Source organism: Pseudonaja textilis, chromosome 6 (assembly GCF_049901715.1).
Source record: "Pseudonaja textilis isolate UNSWEBS1 chromosome 6, rPseTex1.2, whole genome shotgun sequence".
In the NCBI taxonomy this organism is placed as follows: domain Eukaryota; kingdom Metazoa; phylum Chordata; class Lepidosauria; order Squamata; family Elapidae; genus Pseudonaja; species Pseudonaja textilis.
The window spans coordinates 7,005,325-7,019,138 of NC_141995.1; the positions used below are offsets into that span (position 1 = coordinate 7,005,325).

General features: G+C 47.6%; 1 long non-coding RNA gene across 1 annotated transcript; it reads right to left on the reverse strand.

Moving 5' to 3' along the window:
- Positions 1 to 6,520: 6,520 nt before the first annotated feature.
- LOC148125386 (uncharacterized) lies at positions 6,521 to 12,056 on the reverse strand. The gene is made up of 2 exons (XR_015744197.1): positions 11,867 to 12,056; positions 6,521 to 6,751 (listed from the first exon to the last, which is right to left on the reverse strand). It is a non-coding gene; the product is annotated as an uncharacterized LOC148125386 (long non-coding RNA).
- Positions 12,057 to 13,814: the final 1,758 nt, after the last annotated feature.

Consider the following 13,814-nt stretch of genomic DNA (forward strand, 5'->3'; position numbering starts at 1 on the left):
CAGAATAGACATTTTAATACTGTCTCTTTAAGGGGATGCTAAAAAATTGTAATTGGGTGTGGTTCCTCAAACGGCCATAAGATGGAGCCAGAAATCTGGTTTCCCAGAGAGTGTTGCCATTCCTGCATTTCCCTATTGACTGTTGCTGATCGCTGTTATTCTTGGATTTGAGGTGAATCTGATTACTGAACTGTTTTTGATACTGGACTTTGTCATTGGATTATCCCTGGACTGAAAACTGACTGCTATAAACGTGTATGACTTGGAATGTTTGTTGGACTTTTCTAAACCGTTCACTGGAAGTAAAAACCTACACTTTAAGCCACATGATGAATGTATACATTTACTACATAGACATCTAGGGCACATTAATTTCAAAATGTTGAAACAAACTGTTGAATTGACAGAGAGAGTAAAATTAAAAGCATGTAGGTACTTAAACTATAATGCCTGTAGTCAGGAGAAAAGCAAGGTTACTCCAGCAAACAGACTTAATGGGTTTAAGGCCAAAGAACATTTAGAGGTTGTGTTTGCTGACATAATTGGTCCTAAGAAACCCAGTTTGGGAGGTGGACCATTACTCACGGTACAGTTTCTGCTATCTCATGAAAAACAAAACAGAAACATTCCAACATTTCTTTAACTGGCTAAGATTTGCTGATATGTATATATCTTTCTTTCTTTTTTGGGGGGGGGGGTGTCTATCACCCACTGAGAGATTTGTTCTTGGATCAGGCCTGCTTTTGGGGGGGCCTGACAACCTCCTGCTGCTTAGCATTGAACTGACCTTCCAAAAACCCAAGGCGTTGTTGCTTTTAAGCAACCTCATTCACCCATCACCCCTGCTACAAAAATCTTCTTTCCGGCTAGTGAAAAAAAGAAGCAGAACAAACTCTGCACTCTAGAAAGACTGAAGAGAAGAGCAACCAAGATGATTAGCGGACTGGAGGCTAAAACATAAAGAACGGTTGCAGGAACTAAGTATGCCTGGTTTAATAAAAAGAAGGACTAGGGGAGACCTGATGGCAGTCTTCCAATATCTGAGGGGCTGTCCCAAAGAAGAGGGAGTCAAGCTATTCTCCAAAGCACCTGAGGGCAGGACAAGAAGCAATGGGTAGAAACTAATCAAGGAGAGAAGCAATGTAGGAATAAGAAGAAATTTCCCGACAGTGAGAACAATTAATCAGTGGAACAACTTGCCTCCGGAAGTTGTAAATGCTCCAACGCTGGAAGTTTTTAAAAAGAGTTTGGACAACCATTTGTCTGAAATGGTGTAGGGTTTCCTGCCTAAGCAGGGGGTTGGACTAGAAGACCTCCAAGGTCCCTTCCAACTCTGTTAGTCTGTTAAAGCACCCCTGGAGACAATCAGTGTAGGATCTTGGCACCTTTGTTTCAAATGAGTAAAGTTAGCGGTTCCACAATTACAAACTTGAAGCAGCTACATTTTGATTATGGGACTTTTGCCTTTAAAATGAACAGCTGCAAATATGCTGTTGCCTGCAGTAGGGGGGAAAATCCTCTCAGCTATCAAAAGTAGAGGATGGGTGAAGGCCAGCAAAGGTGAAAATGTTAGCAATTTTCACTAACACCAGCTCCAGCATGGTTGTACAAAGATGCGTTCCAGCCATCCCTAAAATAGATGCAGGGTATATCAGAGATGGTAGTCAGCAGGTTCTGACCAGTTCTGGAGAACCCACTAACCTGCTTTCCAGCTCCGTTGTCCTGTGCAGGGCAACCAAAGAAGACCCAGCTGATGAGCTGGGACTCGGGAGGTAGAGAATAGATGGGATTGAGGGGGGCCAGTCAGAGGTGGGTTTGCTGGTTCTCTGAACTACTCAAAATTTCCACTACCGGTTCTCCAGAACCTGTCAGAACTGACTGAATACCATCTCTGGCTTGTTCTTTTTAAAATGGGAAGAGTAAAGAAGAGGAAGGAAAGGCCAGATTCTTTAACGTTACTCCACATGGGCTAGACAATTCCAAAAGATAATTTAAGTAGCAGCAAGAAAAAAAAATAACAGAAAACTCACATGTTGCTTTCTGATCGTACAGTTTTTTTCTGTTCTTTAAGCTGCCCAGCTGGGAGCTGTCACTGTATTCTCCTGTAAAGATTCCACCATTCAGCTGTGAACTGCCTTAAAATCATTCTCTTTTTTGGGTCTATCTCCCACTGAGAGATTTTGTTCTGGGATCAGGCCTGCTATTGGGGGGTGCGGGGGTGGGCTGACAACCACCTGCTGCTTAGCTTTGAATTGACCTTCTAAAAACCCAAGGCTTTGTTGCTTTTAAGCAACCTCGTCCCTGCTACAAAAATCTTCCTTCTGGCTAGTGAAAAAAGAAACGGAACAAACTCTGCACTTGTTCTGACCCAACCCGGTTACCAGCAAGAAAATCTCAAACAAACTCGGTAACTCAAACCTTCACAGCTTTAATCTACAAATAAACTTTTTTGTAGATAAAAGATGGCTTGCAGCCAATTAGTCCAACCAGAAAAGCCTTGACAGAATTCTTCAGATAAGCCGAAGTCTCCACACACGATGCTGAGTCCTTAGAACGTTTTTGCTTTCTGCAAAAGCAAAACCCTTTGGAAACCAGGCTTATATTCCCTGGAGGGAGGGGCCATTACATCGCATCCTTACTCCCGAGTCACCTGTGCTGCTCCAGTTGTTCTCTTCTACGAATCATCCTGTGCTCACGTGCACTTAGCACAGGCTCCTCGGGATCCTCCTCCTCACTGCTGCCAGCCCTCTCAATCCCTGAAGGTAGCAGTCCACTCCCTGATGGTCCTGGGCCCTCATCAGAATCATCACTCTTCTCAGCCATCTGCACCTGCTGCCAGCTAACCACAGCAGCACTCTAGAAAGACTGCAGTGAAGACCAACCAAGGTGATTAGGGGACTCGAGGCTGAAACATATAAGGAACAGTTGCTGGAATTGGGTATGTCTAGTTTGATGAAAAGAAGGACTAGGGGTGACATGACAGCAGTGTTCCAGTATCTGAGGGGCTGCCACAAAGAAGAGGGAGTCAAGCTATTCTCCAAAGCACCTGAAGGCAGGACAAGAAGCAATGGGTGGAAACTAATCAAGGAGAGAAGCAACTTAGAAATAAGAAGAAATTTCCTGACAGTGAGAACAATTAATCAGTGGAACTAATTAATCCAGAGGTTGTAAATGCTCCAACACTGGAAGTTTTTAAAAAGAGGTTGGACAACCATTTGTTTGAAGTGGTGTAGGGTTTCCTGTCTGAGCAGGGGGTTGGACTAGAAGACCTCCAAGGTCCCTTCCAACTCTGTTATACTAAACAAGCAATATGCAACTTCTTTTAGCAAAGCAAAGCATCTTCTTTTAAGCAATTAATAAGTTAACAGCAAGGGGAACAATCAACTACAGGTAGTCCTTGACTTACAACAGTTCATTTACTGACCATTGAAAGCCAGATTCAGTTAACAACCGTGTCACCTCCTTAACAACTGCAGTGATTCACTTAACAACGGTGGCATGAAAGGTCATAAAATGAGGCAAAACTCACTCAACAACGGTTTCACCCAGCAACAGAAATGTTGGGGGTCAGTTGTGGTCCCTAAATCAAGGACTTTTTTACTTAGATGAATTTTTTCAGCTTTGCAACTTTGCCTTTTCAGGGAAGACCAACAAAAGTCACACAAGCTTTGCTTTTCTCTGACAGGCCAAAATCTGGCTTCTACCATTGATATTCAAGTCTTTACCGCCACAGCATGCTGGGCTCCAACTATCCCGGGTTCAAATATAAGCCTCTGTATTTTCACTTCACCATAACTGTGGCTTTCGTTTCGTAGAATACCACGCATTTCGGCCATATTTTAAATGTTTCCTTATTCATTTTGTGGATTGTAATTGTTGGAAGAAATATCCATCTGGTTCCATCAGTTCCAAGCCGGGAAAAAGACACTGGAAACATGGAGGCTACTTGAAAAGATGGTTTAATGATGAAGCAGAACCACAAAGCACATGGTTCTGGGCAGCTGACCACATGGAGTTGAGAGTGGGGGGTATTTATACCTTCTCTTGGGCTTTGCGTTGGAGCTTCCTGTTCCTGAACATGTAATTCTATTGGCTGTTGTCAGTCTGCCAGGGGGCCACGTAGGGGTCACGTTTGTCTGAGATAAGTTTGGTTGACGTTTGAACGGCTGAAATAATGCAACGAAGGCTTGTGTTGGGCAATTCCTATTGTGGCTGAGGGCTAATCCTACCTTTGTTCAGGCCTTGCTGCAGGGAATTTGCTTATGAATAGAGCTATCTATCTCTTTATCTCTTAAGTGCTGACATCTGCCATGGGCTATTAAGAAAGGTGGGGGTTGCTTTCTTCCTCTAAAAAAAAAACGTTTCTCAATTTCTCATCCAGGGAAATATAATAGTCTGCTTTTCTAATATTTCTCAAAATATTTCATTCTTCTAAGAGAGGAGTGGGTGCTAACTTTCTACAATACCCACCTTACGATCCCTGGGCAGGTAGGTAGGCTGTAAATATTTTAATAGCTAAACCTTAGTCGAGATAGGTTGGTAGCCTTGAGCTGCTTTTTGTTTGAAATTCTTGCATAAGAAAGAATTTCTGATCAGAATAACGTGCCCTTTGCTTGCAGCCAGCAGCCTGGGAAGAGGAAGAGGTTGTAAGAGAATGGAGGGGAGGAGGGAGAATGTAATTTATAAAAAGGAGCTGGACAATCACTACATTTATCATTCAGACTTGCCATTTCATTCTTGGCATACAGCTCCAGTCCTGCTTATAAATAAAGTTCCAGGAGAGATCCAAAATGTTAAGATGATATATCCGCAAGCATGGGTGTCATTTTGACTATTTTGGCACACATACACACAGATGTTCAAAAATTAGTTTCAGTTGCAAAGGAAAAGAAGAAGAAATGTTGGCCACCACACTTTCTTCAAGAGACTATTTCCCAACATTGCCAACTTTAAAATGGGTATACTGTAACTCCTGGAATTCCCCAAGCAGCCATGATGGCTGGGAAATTCTGGGAGTTGAAGTCGTCTTCCTCCTCCTCCTCCTCCTCCTCCTCCTCCTCCTCCTCCTCCTCCTCCTCCTCCTCCTCCTCCTCCTCCTCTTCTTCTTCTTCTTCTTCTTCTTCTTCTTCTTCTTCTTCTTCTTCTTCTTCTTCTTCTTCTTCTTCTTCTTCTTCTTCTTCTTCTTCTTCTTCTTTCTTCTTTCTTCTTTCTTCTGTTCTCCTTCTCATTCTCATTCTCATTCTCCTTCTTTCTTCTTCTTCTTTTTCTTCTTCTTCCTCTTCCTCCTCCTCATATTCCTGCAGGTACAGGGTCACTGGTGGGATTCAATTTTTTTTTACTACCAGTTCTGTGGACGTGGCTTGGTGGGCATGGCCAGGGAAGGATACTGCAAAATCCCATTCCCTCTCCACCCCACTAACCTGCTTTCCAGCTCCGTTCTCCTGTGCAGGGCAACCAAAGAAGACCCAGCTGATCAGCTGGGACTTGGGAGGCAGAGAATAGATGCGGTTGGCGGGGCCAGTCAGAGGTGGGATTGGCCAGTTCTCCAGAACTACTCAAAATTTCTGCTACCAGTTCTCCAGAACCTGTCAGAACCGACTGAATACCACCTCTGTGCAGGGTCCACTTTTCAGATCCTTGACCACCACTCTGCACGGTCAGCTGAGTCTTCATGGTGTAGTCTTTCGGTTTGCATATCCCTTGCTGATGGTCTCCAGCCATCTCTGTTTTGGACGCCCATGAGGTTGCCAGCCAAGGACTTCTAGTTGGTAGGCAGTCTTGGCCACAGTGGAAGGTGCTGCTCTCAGAACACATCAATACCAGCCGAGCCGGCCTTCTCTCATCTTCTCTATAATTGGCACCAGACCAAAATTGCTGCCCAGCATTCAGTGCCACACACTGAGACAGGGAGGATGGTTGTCTCGTAAACCTTAGATTTGGGGAGTTGAAGTCCACCCGTCTTAAAATTGCCGAGGTTGGGAAAATACTCCCTTAAGAGCAGGGGTGGGCTTCAAAAATTTAACAAGGGTTCTCTGCCTGGTTGCTGGGTGGGTGTGGCTATGGTGGGTGTGGCCTTGTCAGCCTCCTGCACCATGGTGGGGGGGGCATTTTTGCCCTCCCCAGGCTCCAGAGGCTTTCCTTGCGCATCCAGGAGTGCGAAAATGGCCTCCCTGGGCTCCAGAGGCTCTCTGGAAGCCGGAAACAGGCCCATTTCTGGCCTTCTCAAACTTCTGGTAGGCCTGTTTTTCACCCACCCCGAGCGTCCGTGGATGCCCTGCACTTCCCTACATCCAAAACAGGCCGTGTGGGGACTCCTGTGAGGGGGAGGGGCCTGGTGGGCGGGGCCAGCCAGGAGTGGGATTGGGGCGGGGTTCTCCAAACTGCACCGAATCTTAGCTGGGGGCTTTCCCGAACCCCCAGCAGCCCAGCCCTGCTTAAGAGAAGCAAATGAACCTTATGCATCTTCAGACTGACACACTAAGGCAGCTGAACATATATCCAAAAAATTGCAAACCAAGTCTAAATTAGAGGAGTATATTAGCTTCAAAATGTACAGGTAATCGTCTGTTTACATATAACAGTTCAATAAGTGACCATTCAAAGTTACAACAGCAATGAAAACATTGACTTATGACTGTTCGTCACACCCATGTCCTTTGCCGCATCTCCATGGCCATTTGATTTACATTTGGATGCTTGACAACCGACTCACATTTGTGACGGTTGCAGCATCCCGGGGTTTTGTGATCCCCTTTTGTAACTGTTAAGTTTGAGCAATGAGAGGCTGAACCAGAGCATGAGTGCAACAGTACTTTATTTACAAATAAAGGGCTGACCGTGCTTGCCAAGCCTGGAACTGGCTCGCAGCAATCAGCGGCCAGTTGGACCCCGCAGCCTGCTTTTATAGCTGGCTGCTGGGGAGAACTGACCAATGGGAATGGGGGAAATAACGCCCACACAAGTGAGTGGACCTGAGTGAGAACTCCTTGAGTCCTCAGGACATAACACCCCTTCCCCCAGATGTGAACACGCATAGTCCTTGAGGTAGATGGGGGTTTGTGTTGGCGCCCGGAGCGGCGCAACTCGGGAACATTGTCTGACTGTTCGGTATCAGTCTGTGACGGTTGAGCTGGCATAGTGTCGCCAACACCCTCTCTGGACTGGGCATCCTCGGGAACCACCGGGTTGGTTTCTGGAGTCAAACTCTCGTGGGTTGGATCCGGTTGATCAACTCTCTGGGCGCTGTTGTCCGGGTTTGGGCTGACCGGGCGACTGCTGGCGTAGACTGGTCACTGGGTGCGATGTGGCTGGGTGGCGGATGGGACGATTCCCCATCGACTGGAGACTCTGGATCCTTGTTTGCGAGGTTGCTGAGGCGCCTTCTGAGTTGGTCTATGTGTCTCTCCAGGCGCGACCATCCTCCAGCCTGACTCTATATGATCTCGGCCCGGTGACGGCGATGACTTCGCCCGGAATCCAAAGTGGGTCCCCAGCGAAATTCCTTGCGAATATCGGCTCCTGTAACATAAAATGTCTAACCCCGAAGTGGAAGCGAGGGGAGAGTCAGGGCAGTATTGTGGGTGCAGTCTATCCAATACAGTCCTCAGGCGCCGGCCCATCAGAAGTTCCGCTGGGGACTTATTGGTGACTGCACAGGGGGTTGAGTGCTGGCTCATCAGGAACCGTGAGAGTTTGTGGTGCCAGTCATCTCTGCCAAACCTAGCGAGGGCCTCTTTGGTGGTCCGGACGGCCCTTTCAGCCAACCCATTACTCGCAGGGTGAAATGGGGCTGTTAAAATGTGGCGGATGCCTAGGTTGGCTGCAAACGGCTGAATTCTACTGATGCGAACTGTGGGCCATTATCGGAGACCAAGGAGTCGGGTAGTCCATGGGTAGCGAACAGGCGCGTTAACACGTTGGTGATTGCTAGTGTGGTTGTCGTGGATAGCTGCGCCACGTCTATCCACTTGGAATAAGCGTCTCGACCACTAGGAACATCTTTCCATGCACGGGCCGGCCAGATCGATATGGATTCTAGACCAAGGGGCGCTGGCGCTCTCCATCTGGTAGGGGTGGCGATGGGGGAGCAGGACGGGATTCCTGGCAAATGCTGCAGGAACTTACCCAATTGACAATGTCCTCGTCTAGACCCGGCCACCACACGTAGCTGCGTGCCAACGCCTTCATTCTCACAATGCCGGGTGTCCCTCGTGCAACGCCTCCAGGACTCGGGCACGCAGCGAGGTCGGAATGATCACTCGAGTGCCCCACAGTAGACAACCCTGCAAACTGGACAGCTTCTGCATGCGAGTCTTAAAGGGTGCGAATTTGTTATCAACATTGCCTCCCGGCCACCCCTCCTCACCCAGTCGAGCACCTGGGCGAGCGTTTGGTCTGCCTTGGTTTTGGCGGCGATGTCAAGGGCGGTGATGGGCAGGTCCAAGTGGGTGATTTCAAAAATGGCATTGACAGGAGCTGGGTCTTCAGCCGGAGCGGGTAAGGGGCAGCGACTGAGTGCGTCAGCATGGGATAGAGTTTTGCCCGGGCGGTGGATAAGTTTGTATGAGTAGGCCGCGAGAAAAGCGTCCACCGTGTCATCCGAGGGGAGAGGACTTGAGGTGTCTGTTTGTCGCGGCCAGTAAGCCCAGGAGGGGTTTATGGTCGGTGACCAGTTCGAAGAAGTGGCCAAAAAGAAATTTGTGAAACTTTTTCACGGCTGCAACAGCTGCTAGGGCTTCCTTGTCTATTTGGCTGTAATTTCGCTCCGTGGCCGAGAGCGTCCTGGAGAAAAAGGCGATGGGGGCCTCGGCGCCATTGGCGAGTCGGTGACTAAGGACCGCCCCAATTCCAAAAGGGGATGCGTCTGCTGCCAGTACTAAAGGAAGGTTGGGGTCGAATTGGATGAGCACTGCCTCTGACGTAAGTAGTGATTTGACGGCGTTAAATGCCTGGTCTTCTTTGTGCCCCCAATGCCACGGTGACTTTTGTCTAGTAATCGGTGTAGGGTTCGCTATTGAGGCTTTATGGGGCAAAAAGGAGGCATAAAAGTTTAGGAGTCCCAAGAAAGCTTGTAGCTCCGTTTTGGAGGTCGGTGTGGGGGCTTCGTGGATCGCCCTGACCTTGGACTCCAGGGGGTGAATGCCAGAGGCGTCAATTTTATAACCCAGAAAGTCCACCTGTCTAGTGGCAATGGCGCATTTTTCTTTTTTTAACTTGAGGCCATGCTGTCTGAACCTCTCTAACACTGCTCGCACTCTCTGGAAGAGTTGGGGTCTGTCCCTGGCCGAGACCAAGATGTCGTCGAGAGTAGGGTACTACACCAGGAGGCCCTGTAAAATCCGCTCCATAAGGGATTGAAAATGCCCGGGCAACATTTACGCCAAATTGGAGACGCTTGCATCGGAAGGCACCCCTGTGAGTGACAATGGTCTGAAGTTCGCTGTTTGGTTATCAACAGGAACTGTTGATATGCTTGAGACATGTCCAATTTAGCAAAAATACTGCCCGGTTCGAATGTATGCAATAAATGCTGAATGACGGGCACGGGATAGGCGCTAACTTGTAAATATTTATTGATTGTTGTCTTGTAGTCCGAGCAAATTCTCAGGCTACCATCTTTTTTTAGGGGTGTGACAATGGGCGTCTCCCACTTGGCGAAATCTGTTGGCTCAATGACCCCTTGTTTTAGTAGTTTATCTAATTCAGCGTCTAGTTTTGGTCGAATAGCAAATGGAACTCTACGTGGTTTTAATCTGATTGGGGCTGCCTGGGGGTCAACGGTGAACGAGATGGGGGTTCCATTATAACACCCCAGCTCCTCGCTGAATACATCTGCGTAGTCAGCGAATAAGGAGTCAGTGTCTGAGGTTGAGACAGCATGGACTCCTGTTAACCCTAGGCTGAGGTGGGGAAACCAATCGAGCCCCAATAAGGTGGGTAGATTGCGTTAACTACCACTAGAGGTAGGTGGCCTTTAAAAGCTCTAAAACTGACAAAGAACTTGCCTCTGCCGATCACGGGAATGGCCTTCCCTGGTAGTCCTTCAGACCGAACTGGCATCTCTGAAGCCGGGTAGTAGATAGGCTGGGGTGGAGTCTCTTGAGGGTGTTCCACGAGATTATTGAGAGCGCTGACCCTGTGTCAACCTCCATGTGGCATGGTTTACCTTCTAGGGAAACGGAGAGAGAAATTTTACTAACAGAGTGGCAAGTACGCCTGGCAAGGCGGTGCGTGCGACAGTTTAATACTTGCCTCTGTGGTCCCGAGTGCGAGGACGGGGTCTTTGTGCAGTGCTTTGGGGGGCTTGGCAGACTCTCGCAATGTGCCCCCTCTTATGGCAGTTGTTGCAAACGGCTCCTTTAAACTTGCAGGTGGCCCTTTGATGTGATCCCCACAGGCTAGGCACAGGGTGATGTGCTTGGGTGGACCGGTGTATTCTTGTTTGGCCCCTACCTGCGACCGTCTGTCATTGGTGAGGCGATGGACATCGTTCTCCTCGCTGTGGCCTTCCTCCGCTTCCACCTCTTCGGAATGGACTGGGAACGCTGCTAGCTTGGCGCTTGGGCCCTGAATTTCAGTGGCTGAGTTCGTAGCTAGCTCGGCTGCTAGGGCCTCCTCTACCGCTTGCGCGAGGTTGAGGTCTTTTTAGCTAGCAGTCGCCTCTGTAGGTTGAGATCCTTGACCCCACAAACCAATTGATCGAGGAGCATGTCCTCCAGGTATGTTCCAAACCCGCAGTGCAGGGCTGCTGTTCTGAGGGCGGCCATATATTGGTTGATGGTCTCCTTACTTGATTGCTTCCTCATTCGGAACGTGAACCTCCTGGCGATTTGTGAAGGTCTGGGAGCGTAGTGGTTTGTGAGGATCTCAAGCAGCTCGGACCACGGGCGTTTTTAATTCTCTCGGCGCCACGAGTGCTGCAGCGGTATCGTAAACGGTGGCTCCGCAGTAGATTAGGAAATAGGATTTTTTCCGATGCTCTCCGCATCCGACAGGCCGACCGCATCGATGTAATGATTGAAACGGTTCTTATACGATTCCCACTTCTCCTGCGTCTGGTTTAAACGCCGGGAATACTGGATTGGAACTCATGGTGCTGGGCGGCTGGGCTACCTGCGGGAGAAATCTCTCTGGGACTACGAGCGCTCGTGAGTTACAAGTGATATCAGCTCTGGAGAGGTTTTTTGCTACCCTCTCTTTCTCTCTCTCTGGGTTACCACGTTGGCTGCTAGCCGTTGGAGGTGTCTTGATTCGCGCCAAAAAAGTGGGCGTTAGTGACTCTCTACAGCGCTGTGCTGTGATTCCTACTGGCCCGAAATTCAAATGACACCCGTTTGAATTTCGCGCCAAATGCAGAGCGGCTGCGGCTCGCAGCGCTTCACTTTCCCGTAGCGAGGCTAACAAGCGGCTACAGGCGCTTCTAACTATTTGACTCAGACCGCTTTCTCTGGCTGCGGATCTGCGTTTGCTCTTTTTGATCGCTCGTTTCGCTAGCTGACCGCTCTCTCTGGCTGCGGATCAGCGTTTCCCTTGTTGCCAGCCGATCGCTCTCTCTGGGCTGTAGATCGGTGGCTAGTGACTCAGCGGTTGCAAGGTGCTTCTGGTAGCCATCCCATCCTCGTCGCCAGTGTTAAGTTTGAGCAATGAGAGGCTGAACCAGAGCATGAGTGCAACAGTACTTTATTTACAAATAAAGGGCTGACCGTGCTTGCCAAGCCTGGAACTGGCTCGCAGCAATCAGCGGCCAGTTGGACCCCGCAGCCTGCTTTTATAGCTGGCTGCTGGGAAAACTGACCAATGGGAATGGGGGAAATAACGCCCACACAAGTGAGTGGACCTGAGTGAGAACTCCTTGAGTCCTCAGGACATAACAGTAACCTTCTGACAAGAGAGGTCAATGGAGAAATCAGATTCACTTAACAACTGGGTTACTCATTTAGCAACTGCAGTGATTCACTTAGCAAACATGGCAAGAAAAAAACGTTAAACGGGGCAAAACCCATTTAACAATTTTCTCACTTAGCAACCTAAATGCTGAGCTCAGTTGTGATCAAACGTTGAGGTCTAGCTGCATTTCAAGTCTGCTTACATTTATTTAGAGCAAGGGTCCCCAAACTTGGCCACAAGATTTGTGGACTTCAACTCCCAGAATTCCCTTCTCCAAGCAATTCTGAGAGTTGAAGTCCACAAGTGTTAAAGTTGCCAGCATGGCTGTCTGAGGAATTCTGGGAGTTGAAGCCCACAAATCTTAAAGTTGCCAAGTTTGGAAAATCCCTGATTTAGAGTGAATGATTTGGAGGTTTTATGAGCCTGAATAACGTTAGAGTTTTACCTTGGATTCATAGCTCTCAGATACTATATAGACTGCTGATCATAGTTTAAACTTAAGTAGAAGTATAGTTGATAATAACACAATCTTTTTTCATGGAGAGTCCTCCATTCTCCTGTTCATGTCTATAAATCTCAAGGAAAGTTATGAAAGTACTGTTTCAACTTGGCAAAGCAATTTAACTATCCTCGTCTTTGATTCTCCGCTGGGTGAAAACCTTGAATCTAAGTATCTGGAACAGCAAGTCAAGGCTATCACACAGCTGGAAATGCACTTTTTTCCCCTCCTGAAGCTCTTAGCAGGACCACCAGCTGGCCAGAGGGAGTATCTGTTTGATAAGTTCATCCTTGACTAGAGAACAGCCAAAGAAAGGCAGGGAAAAGTGAAGGACAGAGCAAGCCGAAATTTCAACACAGAGGTTTTGCAGGGTCTATTTTGAGAGAGCCAATTTAGTTTGGTACTTAAGGCACCAAACTAGAAAATGGGTGAGTTCTAGCCCCAACTTAGACACCAAAAGTCAGTTGGGTGACTTTGGGCCAATCACTTAGGTGACTGTGAGTTCTACTCCCATCTTAGCTATGAAAGCCAGTTGGGTGACTTTAGTTGGCTTTCCTGCCTCAGGTGGGAGTAGAAGTCACCCTCGCCTGGTTTCTAGGCTTTGGTGGTATTCAGCAGGTTCTGACCAGTTTTGGAGAACCAGTAGTGGACATTTTGAGTAGTTCAGAGAACCGGCCAATCCCACCTCTGACTGGCCCCGCCAACCAAATCTATTCTCTGCCTCCCATTGAGTCCCAGCTGATCGGCTGGCTCTTCTTTGGTTGCCCTGCACAGGAGAATGGAGCTGGAAAGCAGGTTAGTGGGGTGAGGAGGGAAAGGGGATTTTACAGGATCCTTCCCCTGCCACGCTCACCAAGCCGCACCCACAGAACCAGTAGCAAAAAAATTTGAATCCCACCACTGTTTCTAAGGCCATTGCTTGAACCCCAAATTGGCTCTATCTCCCCCTTGATAAAATGTTCAAAAAAAGAGACTTCAACTCCCAGAATTTTTAGCAAGGCAGTGAATTATGGGAGCTGCTGTAGGAAAACTCCATGCCTCTTGATTTTATTTATGAAACACAAATATATATATGTATGTATGTATGTATGTATGTATGTATATGTGTATATGTATATGTATGTGTGTGTGTGTGTGTGTATATATATATATATATATATATATATATATATATATATATATATATATATATACACATACATATATATATATATATATATATATATATATATATATATATGTTTTCTGAGGTTCTCGGGTATTTGTATGTGGATCTTTGGTTGTTGGGTTTTCTCAGCGTAAGGTTCGAAGTATCTGGCGCGTTTCGATGAAGTCTCATTCATCATCTTCAGGCTTCTGTCTTCGGCTCTTGCTTCTCACATCACTCTGAGAAGCAAGAGCCGAAGACAAAGCCTGAAGATGATGAATG